The following is a 9,504-nucleotide window of genomic DNA, read 5'->3' as shown; positions in this document are numbered from 1 at the left end:
TCTGTATAGGAGGGTTCCCTTTGCTGTACACCCTCTCCAGCAATTATTGTTTGTAGAATTTCCATCTATGGCCATTCTGACTGGTGTGAGGTGATATCTCCTTGAAGTTTTGATTTGCATTTCTCTCATATTTAGCGATGTTGACATCATTACATGTGATTTTTTAAAACAGTGTGAGTTAAACTTACTTATTAAAATCAGCTTCTTGAACGCCTGCTCTGTTTTTAATATTTTTCTGTTGTCCGCCCCTAGGACATTTCTTGAAGGCAGGTGTTTTTCACTTACAGCCCTCAAGTCTAGTGAATATTAAGTACCTGTGAGCAAAGGTTTCAAAGTTGTTGTTGTGGGAAGTGGCCACAAGGCGGCGACATGTCTTTATGCCCCTCCCTGGTTACTGGGGGAACCAGAGCCTTAGGGAAAGTCCTGTTCCTGGATTGTCAATTAGAGTGGAATGTGCTAGAAGAAACACCCCAGGCTTGCGTCCCACTCCTTCTTCCTTCCTTCCCCCTCTGCCCTGGACACATCCCAGCTCCTGCAGCACCACTCTGTGGAGGGGGCTTTCACCATAGGTGGGGTGACCCTAAGGAAGGAAGCTGAAGGTGGGAACCCCATCACCTGGAGACACGCAGCCCAGGGGGCTTTTCACAGCTCTTCCAGCCCAGAAGCTCCACATCCTTTGGGTGCAGTAGGTATAGTTTCACTGCGCCTACTGCAGCGAAACTGCCAGGATCTGGAGGCTGTGGGCCGGTGCGGAGGGGAAGACACACCAGTCCATGGGACAGGGCTCATTGACTGGCACATCCTCCCAGCCTCCCTCAGCCCCAAGACCTTTCACCCAAGACACTCAGCCTGCCTAAGCTTCAGGGATATGGCAGCAGCCCAGGTCACTAAGCCTGAAGGGAATAGCGTCAGCATTCTCTCTTTGTAATTTGTATTTTGTACTGGTGTAGATGTGACTTACAATGTTGTAGAGAGTGTTTGCTTTTTGTTTCAGGTGTACAGCAACATGATCCACTCACGCATAGCCGTGTACATGTTCTTTTATTTTTTATTTCTTTATTTTAATTGGAGGCTAATTACTTTATAATATTGTAGTGGTTTTTGCCATACATTGACATGAATCAGCCATGGGTGTACACATGTCCCGCATCCTGAACGCCCCTCCCTCCCCATCCCATCCCTCAGGGTCATCCCAGTGCACTGGCTTTGAGCGCCCTGTTTCATGCATTGAACTTGGACTGGTGATCTATTTCACATATGGTAATATACATGTTTCAAATCATCCCACCCTTGCCTTCTCCCACAGAGTCCAAAAGTCTGTTCTTTACCTCTGTGTCTCTTTTGCTGTCTTCATTTAGGGTCATCATTACCATTTTTCTAAATTCCATATATATGCATTAACATACTGTATTTGTGTTTTTCTTTCTGACTTGCTTCACTCTGTATAATAGGCTCATTAGAACGGATTCAAATACGTTTTTTTTTTAAAATAACTGAGTAATATTCCATTGTGTATACGTGTACATGTTCTTTTTTGGGTTCTCTTCCCATATAGTTTATTATGCAGTGTTGAGTAGGGGTCCTTGTCCTACTGTGGGTTCTTGTTGATTATTTTACAAAGAATCATGTGTATATGTTCATCTCCAACTTCTCGTTTCCTTTGCCCACCGCCTTTCCTTTTTGGTAACCATAAGGCAGTTTGCTATGTCCTGAGGCTGTTTCTGTTTGGTAGAAAAGTTAATTTGTATCCATTTTTAGAATCCACCTTCAAGAGGTATCATATGATACTTGTCTTCCTTTGTCTTCCTTACATCACTTAGTATGATCATCTCTACTTCCTTCCTTGTTGCTGGGCATGGTGTGATGTCACCCTCCTTACGGCTGAGTGACATTGCTCTGTGTGTGTGTACCCCACCTCGCTTACCCATTCATCTGTCCTTACTCACTTAGGCTTCATCTGTGTCTTGCCTCTTGTGCATAGTGCTGCCATGAGCATTGCCGTGTACCTGTCTTTTAAAATTTTGGTTTTCTGTGGATCTGTACCCAGGAATGGGACTGCTGGGTCCTATGGTACTTCTCAATCTGATTTCAGTGTTGACCATATGGTGATGTCCATGTGTAGAGTCTTCTCTTGTGTTGTTGGAAGAGGGTGTTTGCTATGACCAGTGCATTTTCTTGGCAAAACTCTATTAGTCTTTGCCCTGCTTCATTCTGTATTCCAAGGTCAAATTTGCCTGTTACTCCAGGTGTTTCTTGACTTCCTACGTTTGCCTTCCAGAGCCCTATAATGAAAAGGACATCTTTTTTGGGTGTTAGTTCTAAAAGGTCTTGTAGGTCTTCATAAAACTGTTCAACTTCAGCTTCTTCAGTGTTACTGGTTGGGGCATAGACTTAGATTACTGTGATATTGAATTTCTTTGGAGGGAATGATGCTGAAGCTGAAACTCCAATACTTTGGCCACCTCATGCGAAGAGTTGACTCATTGGAAAAGACTCTGATGCCGGGAGGGATTGGGGGCAGGAGGAGGAGGGGACGACAGAGGATGAGATGGCTGGATGGCATCACTGACTCAATGGACGTGAGTCTGAGTGAACTCTGGGAGTTGGTGATGGACAGGGAGGCCTGGCGTGCTGCGATTCATGGGGTCACAGAGAGTCGGACATGACTGAGTGACTGAACTGAACTGATGGTAGTTCTCTGTTTAGGTTTTCATGACCCTTTGTCCTGTTCTCCTTTGTGGATTTACTGACTTTCATTCCCACCAACAGGGAGGAGGGTTCTCCTCTATTACCTCTCCAGCATTTATTGTAGATTTTCTATGCTGACCATTCTGACGTGTGTGAGGTGATGCCACTTCTGATTCACAGTTCTCTAATATTTACAGATGCTGAGTATCTTTTCATGTGCTTCTTGGTTATCTCTATGTCTTCTTTGGAGAAAGGTCCATTTAAATCTTGTGCCCCTGGTTGGCTGGGTTGTTTCTTTGATATTGAGGTGAATAAGCGGTTTGTATGTTTTGGAGAGAAGTTCCTCGTGTGTGTCTTTGTTTGCACATATTAGTTCCATTGTGAGGTTTGTCTTTTCGTTGTGTTTATGGTTTCCTCTGATGTGCCAGCGCTTTTAAGGGGAGTTAGGTCTGATTTATTTATTTTTGTTTTATTTTTCATGATTCTAAGAGATGGGTCAAAGAAAAACTTGCTGCATTTTATGTCAAAGTGTGTTCTGCTTTTTCCCTTAAGAGTTTCCCATTATCTGTGCTTTTATTTAGGTCTTGAATCTGTTTGGAGTTTACTTTTGTGCATGCTGTTAGGCACTATTCTAATTTCATTCTCATGATCATTTCTTAAAAACCCTGCACACTGTTCTTCACAGTTCAGTTCAGTCGCTCAGTCGTGTCCGACTCTTTGCGACCCCATGGACTGCAGCACGCCAGGCCTCCCTGTCCATCACCAACTCCTGAAGTTTACCCAAACTCATGTCCATTGAGTCAGTGATGCCATCCAACCATCTCATCCTCTGTCATCCCCTTTTTCTCCTGTCTTTAATCTTTCCCAGCTTCAGGGTCCTTAGTGGCCAAAGTACTGGAGTTTCAGCTTCAGTATCAGTCCTTCCAATGAACACTCATGACTGATCTCCTTTAGAATGGACTGGCTGGATCTCCTTGCAGTCCAAGGGACTAAGAGTCTTCTCCAACACCACAGTTCAAAAGCATCAGTTCTTCGGCGCTCAGCTTTCTTCACAGCCAAATCTCACATCCATACATGACCACTGGAAAAACCATAGCCTTGACTAGATGGACCTTTGTTGGCAAAGTAATGTCTCTGCTTTTGAATATGCTGTCTAGGTTGGTCATAGCTTTCCTTCCAAGGAGTAAGCGTCTTTTAATTTCATGGCTGCAGTCAGCATCCGTAGTGATTTTCACCTGTTCACTAACAGTGTGGGAGGGTTCCCTTTTCTTCACACTTTCTCCAGCACGTATTGTTTGTCAACTTTTGGACAAGAGTCACTGTGAACCATGTGAGGAAATACCTCATTGTAGTTTTAATTTGCATGTCTAATATTTAGTGATGTTGACATCTTTTCATGTGGTTCTTTTAAAGGGTGTGAGTTAAACTTACCTCTTGAAATTGGCCACTTGAACATCTGCCCTGTTTTGAATTTTTTTTCAGTGACACCTAGGCTATTCTTGAAGGCAGGTATTTTTTACTTAGAGCCCCCTGATGTTTGTGCATATTAAATGCCCAGCAGCTCTGCTTTTCATGGTGTTGTTAAATTAAAAGGCCACAAGGGAGCAGCACTTCTTCATGTCCCACTCTTCTTTTTTTCCCCAGTAATTTCCTTGTTATTTTATGTTGGAATATTGTTGATTTCTGGTGTGTTTGTTTCAGTTGTACAGATACACGATTCAGTTATGGGTAGGCATTCATTTATTTTCTTTGTGTTTACTTTCCCGTATGGGTGATTACGATGTGTTCATCAACTGTCTTATGCTATTCAGTAGTTACTTTTTAATCGTGTATTTGATGTATATTACTGTGACTATATTAACTCCAAACTCTTAATTTCTCCCACTTGTTTCTGAAGCTTGGGGTCTCTGCAGAGGGCAAGAGACACTCCAGGTCCATTGTGGAGGAACACTCCCTGCACATGCTCCCAATTCCCTCAGCCCCAGGACACTCCGGCCTTGGTACCCAAGCCAATCAGGCTCCAGGGATGTGACACCAGCCCAGGTCACTTATGGCCTCAGGGGAATAGAATCAGCATTTCTCTTCCATATTTTTCTGTTTTTACCCTATGATTTGAACTGGAGTATATAGGTGAATTACAATCTTGTGGGTTTTTTTTCTCCTTTTCAATCTAATGCAGCTTGATTTTCTTGGTGACCAGAAGTTTCTTTTCTAAATCCATTAGGCTGTATTTCTTTGGGAAAGAACTTAATTTGTATCCATTTTTAGATTATACCTAGAGGTGATATCATATAATACTTGTCTCTCCCTGTCTCCCTTACTTCACTTGGAATGATCACCGCTACTTTATTTCCTGTGGCCGGACTTAGCATTATTTCCTACTTTCTTATTGTTGAGAAATATTACATTGTGTACATATGCCCCATCTCCTGTTTCCATTCATATGTAATTTCTACATTTAGCTTGCTTCACAGACTTGACTATTGTACCTTGTTGGGCTGAGATTGCAGGGGTTCCCATGTCTTTTAAATTTTTTATTTTCTCTGGGTTTATGCCCATGTATGGGACTGCTGGGTCCTAAGGTACTTGTGTTGCAGTGAAAAGGGAAAAAAGAGGAATTTGTTGCAGTAAAAAAAAAAAGAAATGAGTTTTTCTCTTTCTGCTTCCTGAGAGCAAAGAAGATAAAGGGAACAGTGAGCAGCCCTGAACATTCCTAGTTGGCTTTTTTTTTTTTACTTTAGCCACTCCTAATTCTGCATATCTATAATTAAGTTTGCTTTCCTGCCCCCTAACTCTGCAGGAGCTAAACTTTGCACCTATTTAAAGTCTCCTCCATACTGGGAGCAATTAAATCATACAAAGGATAATCAGTCTAATAACACTAGAAAGCTAGGCTGGGTGCCTTATGGACAACGCCAGTATATAGTTTCCCTAAAAAATAAGGTTTGGTGTGGAACAAGCTAAGGCAGATGACTTAGGTATATACTGGGCTACACATAAGGGAAGTTCTTGACTTAAGCTCTTACTGATGACCTTATTGCTACCTATATTGCCTGTTTCAAAAGTGTTGTCCCGAGCCTATTATACAGAGTGAAGTAAGTCAGAAAGAGAAACACCAATACAGTATATTAATGCATATATATGGAATTTAGAAAGATGGTAACGATGACCCTATATGCAAGCAGCAAAAGAGACACAGATGTAAAAAGACTTTTGGACGCCATGGGAGAAGGCGACGGTGGGATGATTTGAGAAAATAGCATTAAAACATGTATATTACCATAGGTAAAACAGATGACCAGTGCAAGTTCAATGCATGAAGCAGGGCACTCAAGGCCGGTGCTCTGGGACAACCCAGAGGAATGGGGGAAGGGGAGGTGGGGGGGGGCGTTCAGGATGGGGGAACACATGTACACCCATGGCTGATTCATGTTGATGTATGGTAAAAACCACCACAATATTGTAAAGTAATTATACTCCAATTAAAATAAATTTTTAAAAATTAAAAAGTTTTGTCCCTTACATCACCAAGTATGTGACAAAACGGTTATGTAATGCCCCCATCTGTAGTCAGATTTATGACCTGAAGGGGCTCTGCCATCTACTTATACAAAGATTAAATCATGGTGACTGAAGCTGCTGGCCTTCAACACCCCGGAAAGGAGTTCAGGGCGGAAATTAGGAATGAGGCACTCTGTGCTTCGTCCAGTCTGGCATTTCGTGTGATATACTCTGCATAGAAGTTAAATAAGCAGGGTGATATTATACAGCCTTGACATACTCCTTTCCCAATGTTGCTTCCTAACCTGCATAGAGATTTCTCAGGAGGCAGGTCAGGTGGTCTGGTATTCACATCTCTCTCTTTTTTTTTTTTTTTCACATTTAAAAAGAAGTTAAACCCATATTTATTTAACTAGCACTGTTAAACATTACACAAAACACATTCAAGTGGCAAGTAACTATAACGCAAGCCCTTGCATGGCAATCCAAATTTATTGAACTACTGATGCTAAGTTATACAAAATTGCACCACTTTAATTAAGGCTTTTAGTTTACATTTGGCCACCTCAAAAGTAGTTGTAACATTAGGTTGGTCAGTTTAAATACTGTGGCTCCCTGTTGGATAGACACACAATCTTTACACCCAAAAGTTAACGCATACAAAGCAACAAGGCATTGTTAAATAAAACAGCAATAGTTACCGCAACTTAGGCCTTGTGACCAATTACACATGATTAAAATTACTCCCCACATTCACATCCACAGTACTCTTCCGCCATTTAACATCTCAACCAAAACGTTACACATGGGAAACAATCACTAACAGGCAAAAAGACTAAACCTGTGTATTTGGTATTGCAAATACACTTATGCATGAGCAAGCAGGGGATTCACAGTGAGAATCTACAGCTGCAGAAGCCTGAAAATGATTTACAAAAATTGTTAAATCATTAAAAAAGTGTTTGAAAATATACACTTCTTGTTGTAGACCCCTACTGTACACACAACTATAAACATTGTTCCCTATGTAAACAAAAAAGGAAGCATATAATAAAAGATTTGAAAAGTCTGGACATTTCCTTCCCAACAGATATTAAAGGCAACGTCTTTAATCTAAGACATTATACTGAAAGGACTATCATATTTTAAAGACAAGATCACTGTCTCCACAGGTTTTTTAAAAATTAAAAAAACTATATAGCTGTGTTAATCAAAGCGCTTATTTGTACAAGACAATGATAATGACCTTGAATTTCTTAAAAAAAATTACAATAAGCTACAAGTATCAAAGAAGCAAAGTTATCTGGAGTAGTCTATATAGGAGCTCTTTGGACTTTCTTTTATTATGCTAAAATAGTGGTGCTTTTAGGATTTACATTATTGTACTCTCCAATACAAAGTATGGGGTGTGTTAAAGTATACAGTACACCATTTTCATACATGTACAACATTGGTGGATGAAAAATGTCTCTTAGCAGTAATATTGGATTGTAGCCTCTGGTTTTACCAGCTGCATACTCTAGGACTATTATATAAGTAAAAATCTCTCTGTGATACTGGAAAGTGATTAGAATGTGCAAACTGATGTAGTAGTTTTCATCCGCCTCTTAAAGGGTACCACCACAGAAAGTCCATTTAAGATGTTGGTAGGTTTAACAAAGTTGGAATGCTGGCACTGTTGAATTGGGCAACAGTTCTTCAGACCTGGCTCAGAGCTACAATGCATTAATATATTAAAGCAGCTGACATGATGACTTTTTGCGGGCCTTCCCAGGCACTGGAGTTTTTCTGTTAATTTGTCGCGCTAGGTCATAAAAGATCTCATTAACATTTATTTTTGATTTTGCAGAGGATTCTAAGAATGCACAGTTGTTCCGCTGTCTTGCTAGATTTTGACCTTGTTCCTTTCCTACAACTCTTTCATCTTCCAAGTCACACTTACTACCAACCAGAATCATTGGAACATCATCTGTGTCTTTAACTCGAAGAATCTGTTCTCTCAGATCTTGTAAATCATTAAATGTGGACTGTGCTGTGATGGAATAAACTAACGCAAAGCCTTGTCCATTTTTCATGTACAAATCCCTCATTGCTGTGAATTGTTCCGTTCCTGCAGTATCCAAGATTTCAAGCATACACTGCTGTGCATCTACTTCAACTTGCTTTCTATAAGAATCTTCTATCGTAGGATCATATTTTTCAACAAAAATTCCTTGAACAAACTGTACAGTCAGAGCAGATTTTCCAACGCCTCCCGAGCGAAGAACGACTAGCTTATACTCAAGCATGGTGCAAACTTGTAAAAGCTAGTACCTCTCGCGCTGTCACCGGGTGCCTGCAGCCAGTGTCGCCTCACGCTCCCTCCGAGTCGCTGCTCCCGGCACCACGGCGGTCCTGCCGCTACCGCTGCTGCTGCCCTGGTATTCACATCTCTTGAAGAATTTTCCAGTTTGTTGTGATCCACACAGTCAAAGCCTTTTGTGTAGTTGATAAAGCAGAAGAAGATGTTTTTCTGGAACTCTCTCTTGTTTTTTTGATGATTCAGCGGATGTTGGCCATTTGATCTCTGGTTCCTCTGCCTTTTCTAAATCCAGCTTGAACATCTGGAAGTTCACAGTTCATATACTAGTGAAGCCTGGCTCAGAGAATTTTGAGCATTACTTTGCTAGCGTGTGAGATAAGTACAATTGTGCGTTAGTTGAACATTCTTTGGCATTGCCTTTCTTTGGGTTTGGAATGAAAACTGACCTTTTCCAGTCCTGTAGCCATTGCTGAGTTTTTCAAATTTGCTGGCATATTGAATGCAGCACTTCACAGCATCATCTTTTAGGATCTGAAATAACTCAACTGGAATTCCATCACCTCCACTAGCTTTGTTGGTAATGATGTTTCCTAAGGCCCACTTGATTTCTCATTCCAGGATGTCTGGCTCTAGATAGGTGATCACACCATTGTGGTTATCTGGGTCATGAAGATCTTTTTTGTATACTTCTTCTGTGTATTCTTGCCACCTCTTTTAATATCGTCTGCTTCTGTTAGGCCCATACCATTTCTGTCCTTTATTGTGCCCATCTATGCATGAAATGTTCCCTTCCTATCTCTAATTTTCTTGAAGAGATTCCTAGTCTTTCCCATTCTATTGTTTTCCTCTATTTCTTTGCATTGATCACTGAGGAAGGCTTTCTTATCTTGCTGTGCTATTTGGAACTCTGCATTTAAATGGGATGCATTTGAATCTTTCCTTTTCTCCTTTGCCTTTAGCTTCTCTTCTTTTCTCAGCTATTTGTAAGGCCTCCTCAGACAACCATTTTGCCT

General features: G+C 41.1%; 1 pseudogene; it reads right to left on the bottom strand.

Annotated features, from left to right (window-relative positions):
• Positions 1-6,662: 6,662 nt before the first annotated feature.
• On the bottom strand, positions 6,663-8,593 carry LOC105005571 (annotated as a pseudogene).
• Positions 8,594-9,504: the final 911 nt, after the last annotated feature.

Source organism: Bison bison, unplaced genomic scaffold (genome assembly GCF_000754665.1).
Source record: "Bison bison bison isolate TAMUID 2011002044 unplaced genomic scaffold, Bison_UMD1.0 scf7180017864492, whole genome shotgun sequence".
Classification (NCBI taxonomy): domain Eukaryota; kingdom Metazoa; phylum Chordata; class Mammalia; order Artiodactyla; family Bovidae; genus Bison; species Bison bison.
Note: the sequence above shows the minus strand (reverse complement) of the source record. Positions and strands in the feature narration are given on the sequence as shown.